The sequence below is a fragment of the Argiope bruennichi genome, chromosome 8 (assembly GCF_947563725.1).
Source record: "Argiope bruennichi chromosome 8, qqArgBrue1.1, whole genome shotgun sequence".
Lineage (NCBI taxonomy): Eukaryota > Metazoa > Arthropoda > Arachnida > Araneae > Araneidae > Argiope > Argiope bruennichi.
Genome location: NC_079158.1, coordinates 85,788,176 through 85,801,307, shown reverse-complemented (window position 1 = coordinate 85,801,307; position 13,132 = coordinate 85,788,176).

Genomic DNA, 13,132 nt, shown 5'->3' with positions numbered 1-13,132 from the left:
TATTCGATTGGCTCTACATCAACAGCACAGTTATTATTTCTCAGCACAAGTCTCAAAACTATCTTAGTCAGGCCTGGTCAATATTATAAGCGTCTGAAACTTTTCCTTTTTATTATATTTTCGGTACATAAAATGGGGTAATCTGTTCTTGTGTGTTTCATTTTATTTTGAAAGCAATGAATTCAGATGAAAACTACTGTTTTTTTATATCTTTATATTCAATTGAGTTTTATACATATTTTCTTAAAATAAATCGTTTTTGTAATGATTTTGTAAATATATATTCTTATTTTTTAATGATTTTATTAATAATTTGGAAATATTTATATTAATTTTTTTCTGAATCAATCTGAATTAAAAGATAAATAAATAATCAATTATATAAAACTCAATTTCAAGGTTAAAATTTTAAAAAGAATCATTGTTCTGCTTTCCGTCAAATATGATGTCTCCCCTAAGTAAAAATTCACTGTATTACGAAATAAAAATTCTAGGAAGTATAAACAATGTGAAAGCTAACCTTAGAAGAATTTAATGATTACGAAAGAAATTTTCTTGTATCCAAGACTATGCTTTCACTAGTGAATAGCATCTTACGAACTGAAGAAAGCAACAAAGAGGGAACTACGATGCTCTGAGCTCAAAGGATTGCATTTTTTTTAATGAAAAGAAAGTTGTTTGGCTTTGAAGATTAACTACAACAGTATATTTGAAAGAAACCCGAAGTATGTCACAAAGTTTAAAAGATTTTTTGTATATAAATACAGTTTGTATATGCATTCAGTGCCAAGTAACATGATGAATCTAATGAAATGGTATAGTGTTTGAACAACATAATTAGTAAAAAAATCTAAGCCTGCCCTGATTCTGTAGCCTGAATATGTTTTAGTAATAAATAAAGTCGTTACTGATTTTATTTTTTATTCTCATAAATTCTTATTCTCTTAAAATTGAAATTTTATTTTAAGACATTTAATTTAAATTAAATTTAGGAGCAGCTCTTTATGTGAATTAAAAATATTAAACACATATTTATGAATTTATTGAAATATAAATTGTCTCTTACTTCTATGCTGTCATTTACTTTCACTGGGTACTGTAAAATCCTTTATGAGAATATTCAGGTTTTACAGAAATATCGATACTGCATACATGACATGGATTTTAATTTATTATATCCTTTTATGACTTTTTAATGACATTATGTATATGACGTTATGTATGTATGACTTTATATGACGTTTTAAAAAATCATATAACGATGAATACTGACATATTACTTTTGCAACAGTTTTTGTATGTATCCTAATCTCTTTTTATTGTTTTCGTTTACATTTGATTGTTTTAAAAAATTTCGGGACATGTTGATTAAATATTGAAATGAATTTAACAGTTCAGTAGCAGAGAATTACAAAATCTTCACCTTTTAAAAAATTTGTAAATTTGTAGATAGTAAATATACATATACATATATTCTGAAACATTTATTATGATGATATATTACAAAAATTTTCTCTGTCGTTTAAAAAAGAAGTTGTAATTCATTTAATTTATTGAAGTGCGAGTTCATTTAATTTTAGTGTTGAATTTAATTCTTATGAAAATTATGTGAAAGGGGCACTTGCTGTTTGTAGTTTCAAATTTACATCACCAGCTGTTATTAAAACACAACTGTAACAGTTTTTAACCCAAACTGTTACAAAATTTTTAATTCATTTTAAGACTCATGCTACATTATGAGGATTTTATAAAAAAATAAATGTTTAACATTTATTTATCCAATCAAAAACCTTTCTATGAAATAAATTATTCAAAGGAAAAAAATAGCAAAAATAATAATAGTTTAATCAAGAATTTTGCTTGAAATGTACAAGCAGTTTCAATACTTACTATTTTACATCGCCACTGCTTGCAATCATTTTTTTATCAATACAAATATATAAGAATTCTATTTCCTATTATGTAATGTATTTCTAAATTAAAAATCCATTATTAGCTTTCAGTAGTAAAAGCAGGATCTACAATACTAAATAGCAATCCTTGGTTGCTTGCCTTTAAAAAATAGATAAAATTGTAATTTGGTGCGAAAAAAGTAAATATCAAAAACTGCCTTTATATGTTTTTAAATACCACCATATATTTCAATGTATCTGAATAAACCTGCCATGTAATGTCAATAAAAATATAATGTTGTATTAGATTCTGATTTTTTTTTACAGTTATTTTGAAATCAGTTGTAACAGTTGTTGCTTCTGATTTAATTTGAAACCAATTTAAGGACCACGAACCCCAAATGCATTGAGAGAAATATAAAGAAAACTGATCACTGTAATCAAGCCACTCGATGATTAGAATTAATTTTTTTGTTAATTTTGTAGAATTGCCTTCATGTAGAACCAACTTCAGAAAGAGTAATTGAGACGAAATAAGGAATCATAAAATGATCATTTATATCTATTTTCCTAGAGTATCCGTGAAAAAACTATAAAAAGAAAATATAATTCCATTAATAGAAGATTGCTATTTTTACTTTATTTTTGAGAACGATGAGTCGTTGAAAGGAGAAATGAGTCTCTTGAAACCATTAGAGTGTTCTTAAGAATACATATTTAAATTTGAAAGCATAGAACACTGTCATGAAACAAATAATATTGATGCTCTTGAGAATAGTTTTCTTCTATAAGGTATTCACACATATATTGTACAATATTGAATGATATTAAACAATATTTGGGATATTCTGAGAAATAATTGAATATTAAATAATATAATATAATGTCACTCAATAATGTGCAGCGGGCTATTTAAAATTATACGCTTTATTGATGAGTGCCAGTAATGATAATAGGTGAATATATGTATATAAATACATCTGCACTAATAAAAACACCAGTCCATATACCAATAGAGGCTTAATGTAAAACCGATTTATAAATTATGTTGGATGGGTATTATGATAATAAGATTTGAGCAAATACTGAATTTTTTCAGAGAGGCTTATTTTGACGCAATTATTAGACTGGCTACAATATTCAGTGCCAAATAAATTTCTTCCATCTTTAATTAAAGCTAGATTTCTTTATGACTTATTTTCGTTAAATAATAAATACTTAACTGCGAATAGTTCTCTTTAATTTGTAAAAATATTTCATCTGACCTCCTTTGTCTATAATTTAATATTCATCGCAACTAAGCTTAGCTGAAAATCAGTAGAGGTGGTCAAAATAATGGAAACAGCTTAGATTTTAAAAAATCCTTTATAAGTATGGTGTAAGACACCTTTGGCATGTCATATAGCTTGGATTCGCCTAGGAATCGATTCATACAAGTATTGAACAGTGTTTAGAGAAATATTGTACCATTCTTTCTAGAGATATTGGGAAAGTTCTAGGAGAGATGCCGGTGGAGGATATCAATACCGAACGGGACGCTCTAAAATATACCATAACGGTTCAATTATATTTAGGTCAAGTTACTGCGCGGGCCAAGGCGGATATTAAATTTCAGATGTTATTATTTGTTTACCTAAAATAAACAATAAATGTATTTATAAGAAAGGAACAAAAGAAATATGTTAAAATTGTGTTATTTGATCATAATTCTTAATAATTAATAATTGTTTTGTGATATTAATTGTTAATCTATTACATTTGAACTTTATTGTTTTCCGCAATATTCATACATAATATGCAAACAGTCTGAAAAGATGAAGGGATTTCTAAGATTCTGTTCTAGCGAAACTTGTTTATTGCCCACTACCTTTATGCAACATTTTACCCTGATGTTGTTGGAATGGCTCCAGAGGACACTTGTTTTGGTTAAGGTGCGTCTATAATAAATTGCATATTGATGGTATTTATCTACATTTTCAAGTCTATATTAATTATTCAGTTTCACGACGACCTTTTTGAGCAAAAATCTGCATGAACAAACCCAGAAAATTGCAACATGTTTTTAAGCTACTGCTAAAAGACTCAGCAACCCCTTATTAAATGTTCCCTTGCTGCGATAAGATAAATCTGAAAGCTACCTGGAAAATTCAGAAAAAATGGCATTTACAGTTATGCTGACCTTCAGTAATCTTATGAAAATTTAAGCTGCTATTTATTTGAATCAAAACACTTATTTTCTTTCTATTTTCCGATAATTTTTAATGGATGTTTTGCCAATTCAAATTATATGAATTGTTCATATTATAAGGGCAAGCTAAAATATCTTGTAAACGTGTTTCTCTGCTCCTATAAAGAACAACATTTTCTTGCAAAATTTATTACAAATCATTCTCTGCCATTTCCGAAAAATAAAAGGACACAAGCACATATTATAGTGATCATTCTTATCTTCATATTACAAAGGAAAATATGATCCTGCTTTTTCGAAAATATTATATGTTGACACTACAGAAATCATCGCAATTGATTAGGTTTAAAGACTTAAATATCTACTTGAATTGGGACTTAAATCTTGAGTAAGCAATTTATACGTATTTTCTCCTTTTGTATTTAAAGAATTTGTCAATATTTTTTAAGTTCCTTCTTCTTCTTGATTTCACTTAATATCACTGAAAAGAAATAATAACTATGTATTTACGTATTTTATGAACTTAAATAAGTAAAAGAATAGCAAAAAAAAAACTTTAAATACTATTATTACATCTCGTGTCATATCCATGATAAATTCTAACACTTTGCAAAAAAAATATTTCTGATAATAAAAACCATAAAAAAATTTAATGTTTTATGCATGTTCTGAATGAACATTTAAGACATGAAAAACAATCATAATCGAGTAACAGTACATGATTTAAAAATATAATCATTTATCCAAATATTGGAAATGTTTCTTATACAAAATCATAACACCGCTTAAACTAAGGATGACTTCTCATAAATAAGGGTTCGATTAAAGTTATATTCGAAATTAAACTGAACTGCAAATTCCGGATTACGCATGAGAAAAACCACTACTCCATCTTTGATATGCTAAGGGCAGACATGCATAGTTGTAAATTCTTTTTTTATATAAAATCATGATTTTTTTAAGAAAGACAACTATATTGATGATAAACTTAAGAAGAAAAACAAATTTTCAGTTCAAAATATCAATAATTACATACAGTGTTTTCTTATTACAAATATTCGCATAATACTCTATATCTCAAAGGTATTTTATCCTTTTTACGTATAAATTAATACTAAGATATAAATTAGATATTTTCCCACACAAATGGATTATTTTTAAACTTAAATTTTTAATATATCAAAAGTATGCTTATAAAGTATGTTTATGCAAGTAAAATTATGCTTGTGCAAGATCTTTTCTATGGTCAGAATTTTTAGATCTTTCTATTTCACAGACTTTAATACTCTCATCAGAATTCTGTTCGAGATCGAGACTTTTATGCAAGGAATATTTCTAAGTTAGTATCATATACCGCTTCTCGAAATATTCATGTTTCTGTTGAGCGACAAAAGGGAACGCATCGTTCAATGAGCCTTGTATTTTTCTTTTCAACTTATCTTCACTGGAATACTGATGACAGAATTCTTTGAAATTCTTCCAGTTATTGATCTGTTGAGACAGTATGCAAATTAACTATGTCTGCTGAGAAATATTTTGCATGGATAGATCCTCAAATTTTTAGAATTATTTTCTGAGTTCTAAGATATAAGTGTCTAAAAATTGAGATGTAAAACTTTAAATTTGCATTAACAGCGGGAATAATTGTCGCCAAAACTGCTGATGTTTTCTAAAGGATGAAAAATTCTTGTTGATAATTATATGAATGGAATCGTGAAGAATTATCTATAACTACTTTAGATTCTATGAATCCAAATTTTAGATTTTTTTTCAGTAATAAAACATATTTTTAAGTCAGCAATTTTCATTCAAATTGCATTTTTCAAAAAAAAAAAAAAAAAAAAAATCCAAGGATATAATATTTTTTTATTCACAATTTTATAACAAATTATGCATTCAGTGACATTTATAGGTGAAAATTAATTAAATTATATTTCGGGACATTCTCTTGATTAAATTTAATATTCAATCGCATTTTTCTAATCAAGACATGAAGAATGGCAGCGGAATTAATTCCACGCCGACATAAAATAAAACTAAAAACATGTAAAAAATATTAAGGAGAACTTAAAAATAAAATTTAAAAAAATATTTCCTGATTTCTAAAATATAAATGTATGTCTTAAAATTGAGTTATTGAACTTTAGATTTACATTAACAGAGTGAATAATTATCGCTAAATTAGAGATAAGTCTTCTAAATTATGGAAAATTCTTGAAACTAATTATTTCACTAGAATCATAAAGAATTATTGATAACTGCTTTTGATTCAAGGAATCCAATTTTAGAATTTTCTTCAATAATAAAAATATAAATTTAAATGATAAATTTTCATTAAAAATTGCATTTATAAAATTTGTTTAAATAATATTTTTCCTTCACAATTTTAGATCAAACTGCATATTGGGTCATATTTGTAGAAAAAAATAAATAAAATTATATTTTATGGCATTATTTGATTGAAATTAATTTGTATTCCACCATATTTTGCTACTTAAGACATTAGAAATGGTAGTGGTATTAAAGCCATAATAATATAAACTAAAACTTAAACCATGTAAGAAGTAATTATTATTTTTCATGTGTATTTTTCTTTGTAAAAATAGTAAATTTTAAAAGTTACAAAATTACATAAATTACTAAAATTGAATAAGCCCTAATTGCGAGTTAGAGAGAATGAAATTAGAAAGTTTTCTGCAAATGACATCATTAGATTTTAAATAATACGAAAACAAATTTTCTTATTCTTATTATCCAGATTTAATACCTTGCCAATTCAGAGAAGTAGTTAAACGTTTTCCTGAAAATCCGCGTATTTTACTGCGTAATAAGAAAAAAAAAAATATTTGATTTCATCAAGAAAACTATTAATTAAAAATCATTGAATAATACTATTTTGATCATTACATTTTTAAATTCCAATGGCAACCGGCCAGTTGGCCTAAGGGTAGGCCTTCTGGGTTTGACTTTCTGGTTCAGGCGTGGTTGTTCCTTACGCTCAGTTTAAGGTGTGTGAAAGAGCCCCGCCCCTTTCTCTCCATAAAACGGGATTGTGCAAGCGAGTGTGTGAATGACATCTTCATATGAGCTACAAGTCTGGCTTGTGCTCAAAGGTCCATACCCTCCGTAACTACTGCACACCTATTTCCATTGTAATGCGGACACGAAATCATCATCATTAGAATAATAACCCCCGAAAAGTGAAAAATAAACATAATGCTACCAAAATATCGTATACAGGAATTTTAATTCTTACACTGTTTACATATTTTTAAAAAAGTTTTCATGATATGTAGATAATATAAGAGTCTACTGAACATATTTCCTAAAACCGACTATTTTTTTTTCTGTGTTACAGTTAACTGATTTTTCTCTACACCCATTAGAATTATTAGAAACGATGATAACATGAAAATGAAAATTTTCAAAAATTTGGCCTGGCAACATGTGTACCAAATTCCATAACATTATATATTATATATTCGTCTTGATATTGTAGACAAACACGTGCTAAGCAAACATTTCTTTTATCAGTATATATTGAATTTTACAAATAAAACGAGGTAATTAAATGCTTTGCAACAATTTCTTCAATAGACAGATTTTTTTTAAAATTCAAAACGTTACATTAAACATGTTCACAGAAATATGTTTGTATTTTGTTTCGTTCGTTTTGCGCTTGTTTTTGTATATACTTTTAAATTGAACTTCTCAGTATATTAAAATTAGTAATATATTTAATAAATTTCAATGTTTTCAGAAATGTGCAATGATTGAAAACTATGCAATTAATTACATTAATTATTACATAAAGCAAATATGAAAACCACAATTCCAATGATATTCTTTTGAATTTAAATGTTAAACTTTTATAATCTTAATTGAAAAACCTTCTTAATTCTTAATTTCTTATCTTAATTTGAAAAATCTTTTTAATTCTTAATTTCTTATCTTAATTTGAAAAATCTTCTTAATTCTTAATTTCTTATCTTAATTTGAAAAATCTTCTTAATTCTTAATTTCTTATCTTAATTTGAAACTCTTCTTAATTTTTAATTTCTAATCTTACTTTGAAACTCTTCTAAATTTGTAAAAATCTTGTATAAAAAGGTATTTTTTCTTAAAAAATGTATGTTCTGTGTCAAAGCGTATTATTTTCTATTCTTGTTTTCAAGAACAAATTATGAAATATAAACATTTTTCCTAAATTGCAATATGCCTGACTTCGATTTCAGCGCCTTATTTCAATGATTCATGCAAAAAAAATGTCCATTTGGCAAATTTACTGATCAGTGAGGAGAAATGATGCAATGATTGTTGAATTTATGTGTCAATATCTTGAATTTATCTTACTTTATAGAATATTTTAATTTATCGCGATTTTTTATTTTTCATTTGACATAGCAGGCGTTCAAAGCTGTGATAGTCACATCAACTACCAAAGTGACATTTTTAACTGTTTACTAACAATGAAATTTAATTTTTGAAACTCCTGCATGCAAATTTTTGAGCTATTATTTCTTTTTCATTATGATCAAAAAATATTTTTGCTTTTATTATAACAAATAAATGACCTCCAACTAGATTCTTGAATTCTTTAAATCTAACAGAAACAAAGGCATAAAAAATGTAGAAACCTTTGGCGAATACCCACGGAAATATGAGACAATCCATGCATCCTGAGTTTTCCATTTATCCGAGTGCACTGTTCAGATATTGACTCAGTTTTTCGGAAAAGAAACAGATTCTTCCATAAATTTCAATGATTCTCAAAATGCAGTTTCGAATTCTAGTTGTTTTCCATTTTAGAAATCATTCCTTTACATTCTTATCTACTATTATTCTCGTTCCATAGGAAATCTTGCTAGGTCGTCAGATTTTCCAAAATTCCCAAAGGGATTCCTCTCATGTAATAAATGAGATTATGGTGTAAACATTTTTTTTTGTCTCAGAAACGGATTTTATTCTCTTAGTTGTATTTTTTTAGATCGCAACAGTGATGTTTCACTTTTCTCTTTTTCTATCCAACTATTTCAGGATTAATAATTCATGATCAACGAGAAGGCCTAATGGCTTTCTCTACGAATTCAACAACTTATATGACTCCATTTTGCTAGAAACATTGAAGATGCTTTTTACCTAACATTTTCATGTTTCTAAGAAGGCAAAAGAGCAGTTTCAAAAATCAAATTAATCCTGTTTCTTTTTCTGCTTCAGGAACAAAATTACATATGTTCAAAAAATGAATTAATTTCTTCGTGAAATGAATTATTTCTTGTATTAGAAAAAAGCATAAAGTAAGAAATATAAAATATAAGGCATTCATAAAATCTGTACAAATAAAAAATGACTGGGGATAAATTAGAAATTTCATACATTTTATTAACAAAAATACATGATATAATTGAATACTCTCTGTTATAAACTATACATAAAATATAATTTTTAAGTTTTAGAGTCGCATAGCAATGTTATATATATATATATATATATATATATATATATATATATATATATATATATATATATATATATATATATATATATATTATTATTATTATTATGTTATATATATTATATGTTCTGTTATAAAAAGAAAAAAATATTATTAAAAAGAGAAATAGAAAAAAAATATAATTTATGTGCAATATAGAGTTTGGTGTTAAGGAAGTATGTGCATGTTAATTTTTAATTCGATATTTAATAATAAATAAATTGATAATTAGTTTACGTATTTAATATAATAAACATTTGTAATGCATTTTTAAAAATTGTTTTTATCATTTGCCAAACACCGATCACATCAAAATATAATATAAAAAATTTTCATGCTTCTAAGAAGGCAAAAGATCAATTTGTAAAATCAATGTTGTCTTCAATTTCTTTTTCTTCAAGAATTTCCTTTCGAAAAATTAATTAATTTCTTCGTGAAGTCACTTATTTCCTGTATTTTAAAAATCATCAAGTGAAAGATAGAAAATGTCAAGTGTTCATAAAATTTTATTCAGAAATTGAATTGAGAATAATTTAGAAGCTTCATATTATTAATTGCGAAAAATATGTCTGTCATTTGTAAGTGTTAGAAGTCGCAAAAGAAAAATTATATTTTAAAAAGAAAAAATATTGTTAAAATACAAAATAAAATAATAATATTATTTATGTGTCTTATAATTTGTAGTGATAATTAAGAATGTGCAAGTTTAGAAGAATGTGCAAGGTAACTAGTTTAATTATTTAGTATGCTAAATAAATTATTTATTGTAATATATATATATATATATATATATATATATATAACCAATCTAAAGTAAGAAAAAGTTTGTAAACGAAACTAAAATGAAAACGAAACAAAACAGTTTCGAAATCGCAACTAAAATTTATTACCTATTTAAACTAAAACCAAAAAGGAACTTCATAGTATTTAGAGAGCGCAATTGCAGCTACTTCTAAAACACAGATGAATTTATACAAAAGTATTAGAATCAAGTTAATAGGAAAAACAAAAATCAAATAAAAATTAAACCAAAAAAATTATTAAAAAATATTAAAAAAGAATCCGGCCTGAAGACTTTTTCAAGGGTCACCCTCAGGCAGGGATTCAAATAAAGGGATTTTTTCTGTGAGGACATACAGACATTAAGTCTAATAATGATTCCTCGTGACCCGAAAATCCCCCGAAATTATGCTCAAGAGATATACCATTTTAACAGAAAGGAAATACAAAATAACAAATTAGAAAAAAACCACAAAGTAAAAATACAATGAAAACAATAACAATAAAAACAAAAACAGCATTAAAATTAAAATTAAAAACGAAAAGGCCAGAACATACCTTCCAACAGTGAATGAAACTTTAAACAATCGATTGTGATTTCCTGTTTTTGAAAGTTAACGGTAAATTATGTAAACAGAGGTAGGCACCCAGCGCCATCTATTGAGTGATCCAATATGCAAGTAAATTTCTATTTTTATTTAAGCCAAAAGATTAATCCCAAACCATACCTTGTTTAATTAAAAAATTGACATTACAGTAATTTCTAGGAAAATCATTTTTAATTAAATTTTTAAGGAGGATATTTGATGCTTCAATATAAGAATTTTTATTATTGCAAACCCTTTTGATCCTGTTAACTTGTGAGAAAATTAGATTTTTGAAAATTTTAGAGTTTAGATTGGAATGGTAGTTACATAGTTTTGTTATTTTAAAGTTGAAATCATCCCTTTTATCGTATATACCAACTATTGTTTTATCATTAGCAATTTCGATTTTTAAATCCAGAAAGGTAGCCTCAAGTTGATTTATATTTGTATCTTTTAGAATTAAATCTTTTGGATAGCAATTAGTAATAATATTAGTATTGTCGAAGTTAATCAAAAGTAGGTCATCAATATATCTCCACCCGTTTATTAAATTATATTTAATTATTTTTTTCTCATAGTAATGCAGGAAAATATTAGCTAAAGCACTTGAGAAAGCTGTCCCCATTGGAATGCCCTTGACTTGTTTATAAAAATTAATACCATTAAACACGTAATTTTCAGTAATATTAAAATTACATAACTCAAGCCAGTTATTTTTAGGAATGATATTTTCATTTAAATATTCGTCATATATAAAAGTGCAGACCTTTATTAATTTTTCATGAGGTAGATTAGTGTATAAATTTTCGAAATCAAAAGTATTAAGTTTATTAATGTTGTTATCTTTAAGAAAATCCAATACTTCTTTGTTACTAGAAATAATAAAGTTGTCTTCATTTTTTATTTTGTCCAGGATAATTTTTAAGTATTTAAAGAAATGTTTACCCGTATAGTAATTATAACTACCAGTGCTACAGGTTACGAATCTGAATTTTAATGGATTTTTATGAAATTTAACTGTTGGGAATAAATAAGGATAGTTAAGAGAGCAAGTCTTAGTTTTGGTTTTTTTTGCAAAAGCTAGCATTCTTTTATCTAATTCCTTTTTTCCGGTGTTCTTTAACATATAAGTTGCATTAGAGTTATATTCATTAATTAAAAGTTCTTTATAATAATATTTACAAATTAAACAGAAATTATTTGCTGATTTATCTATTACTGTAATAACAAATTTTTCTTTTAAATTTTTTATTTCATTTTTTAATGTTTTACTAAAATAAATCCCACGTTCTTTAGATCTGTCAAAATCAGTATTCAATTTTATTTTAATTTCCTTTAAAATTCTCACTTTCCATTCCCCGAAACCTTCCGCAGGCCAGTGGTATTTTCTAGATAATTTGGCAATAAAAACATCCAAATCATTACCAATAGAAATCAAAATTTTGTTATGGTTTATTTTTTCTCTTAATCTAAATTTTGTTCCTCTTCCCATCAAATCTCTTAAAGAGTTGGATTCAATAATTTTTAAATTACCTGTAATAATATGACCTTTATCAATATCTATAAAATCTTTATATTTTTCCTTGTTACAGTAACAATCTGTTTTATTTATTTTATCTAAATTTTTGCTATAGTAATTATAATTACAAATTTTTTTCTTTAAAGTTGAAGTGTAACTAAACGCTATTGATACATTAGTTTTATCTGCAAGAGGAAAAAATATATTATTATTATGTATAATTTTGGGTAATTTTAGATATTCGAAGTAAATATCCAAGAATTTAATCACACAGTATTCTTTGTAAACATTATTTTTATTATTAAAAAGTAAATCGTTTTTTTCAATGTTAAGTTTACATTTAATAAGATCTAGAATAATACATTTAGTGTACGAATTTTTAAACTCTAATTCCCCGAATTTATTATTTAAAAACCATTTCATTTTATTATTTCTAAGACCAAAAATGTATTTCCTAATTCTGTGAATGTTTTCACTATTGTGTTCCAGATTACAGTAATTTTGAAATTCCTCAAATATAATTTGAAAATTGCCTCCTTTCCCTTTACCTCTTTTAAATCTTTTAGGATTCTTTTTTAATATTTTTTAATAATTTTTTTGGTTTAATTTTTATGTGATTTTTGTTTTTCCTATTAACTTGATTCTAATACTTTTGTATATATATATATATAT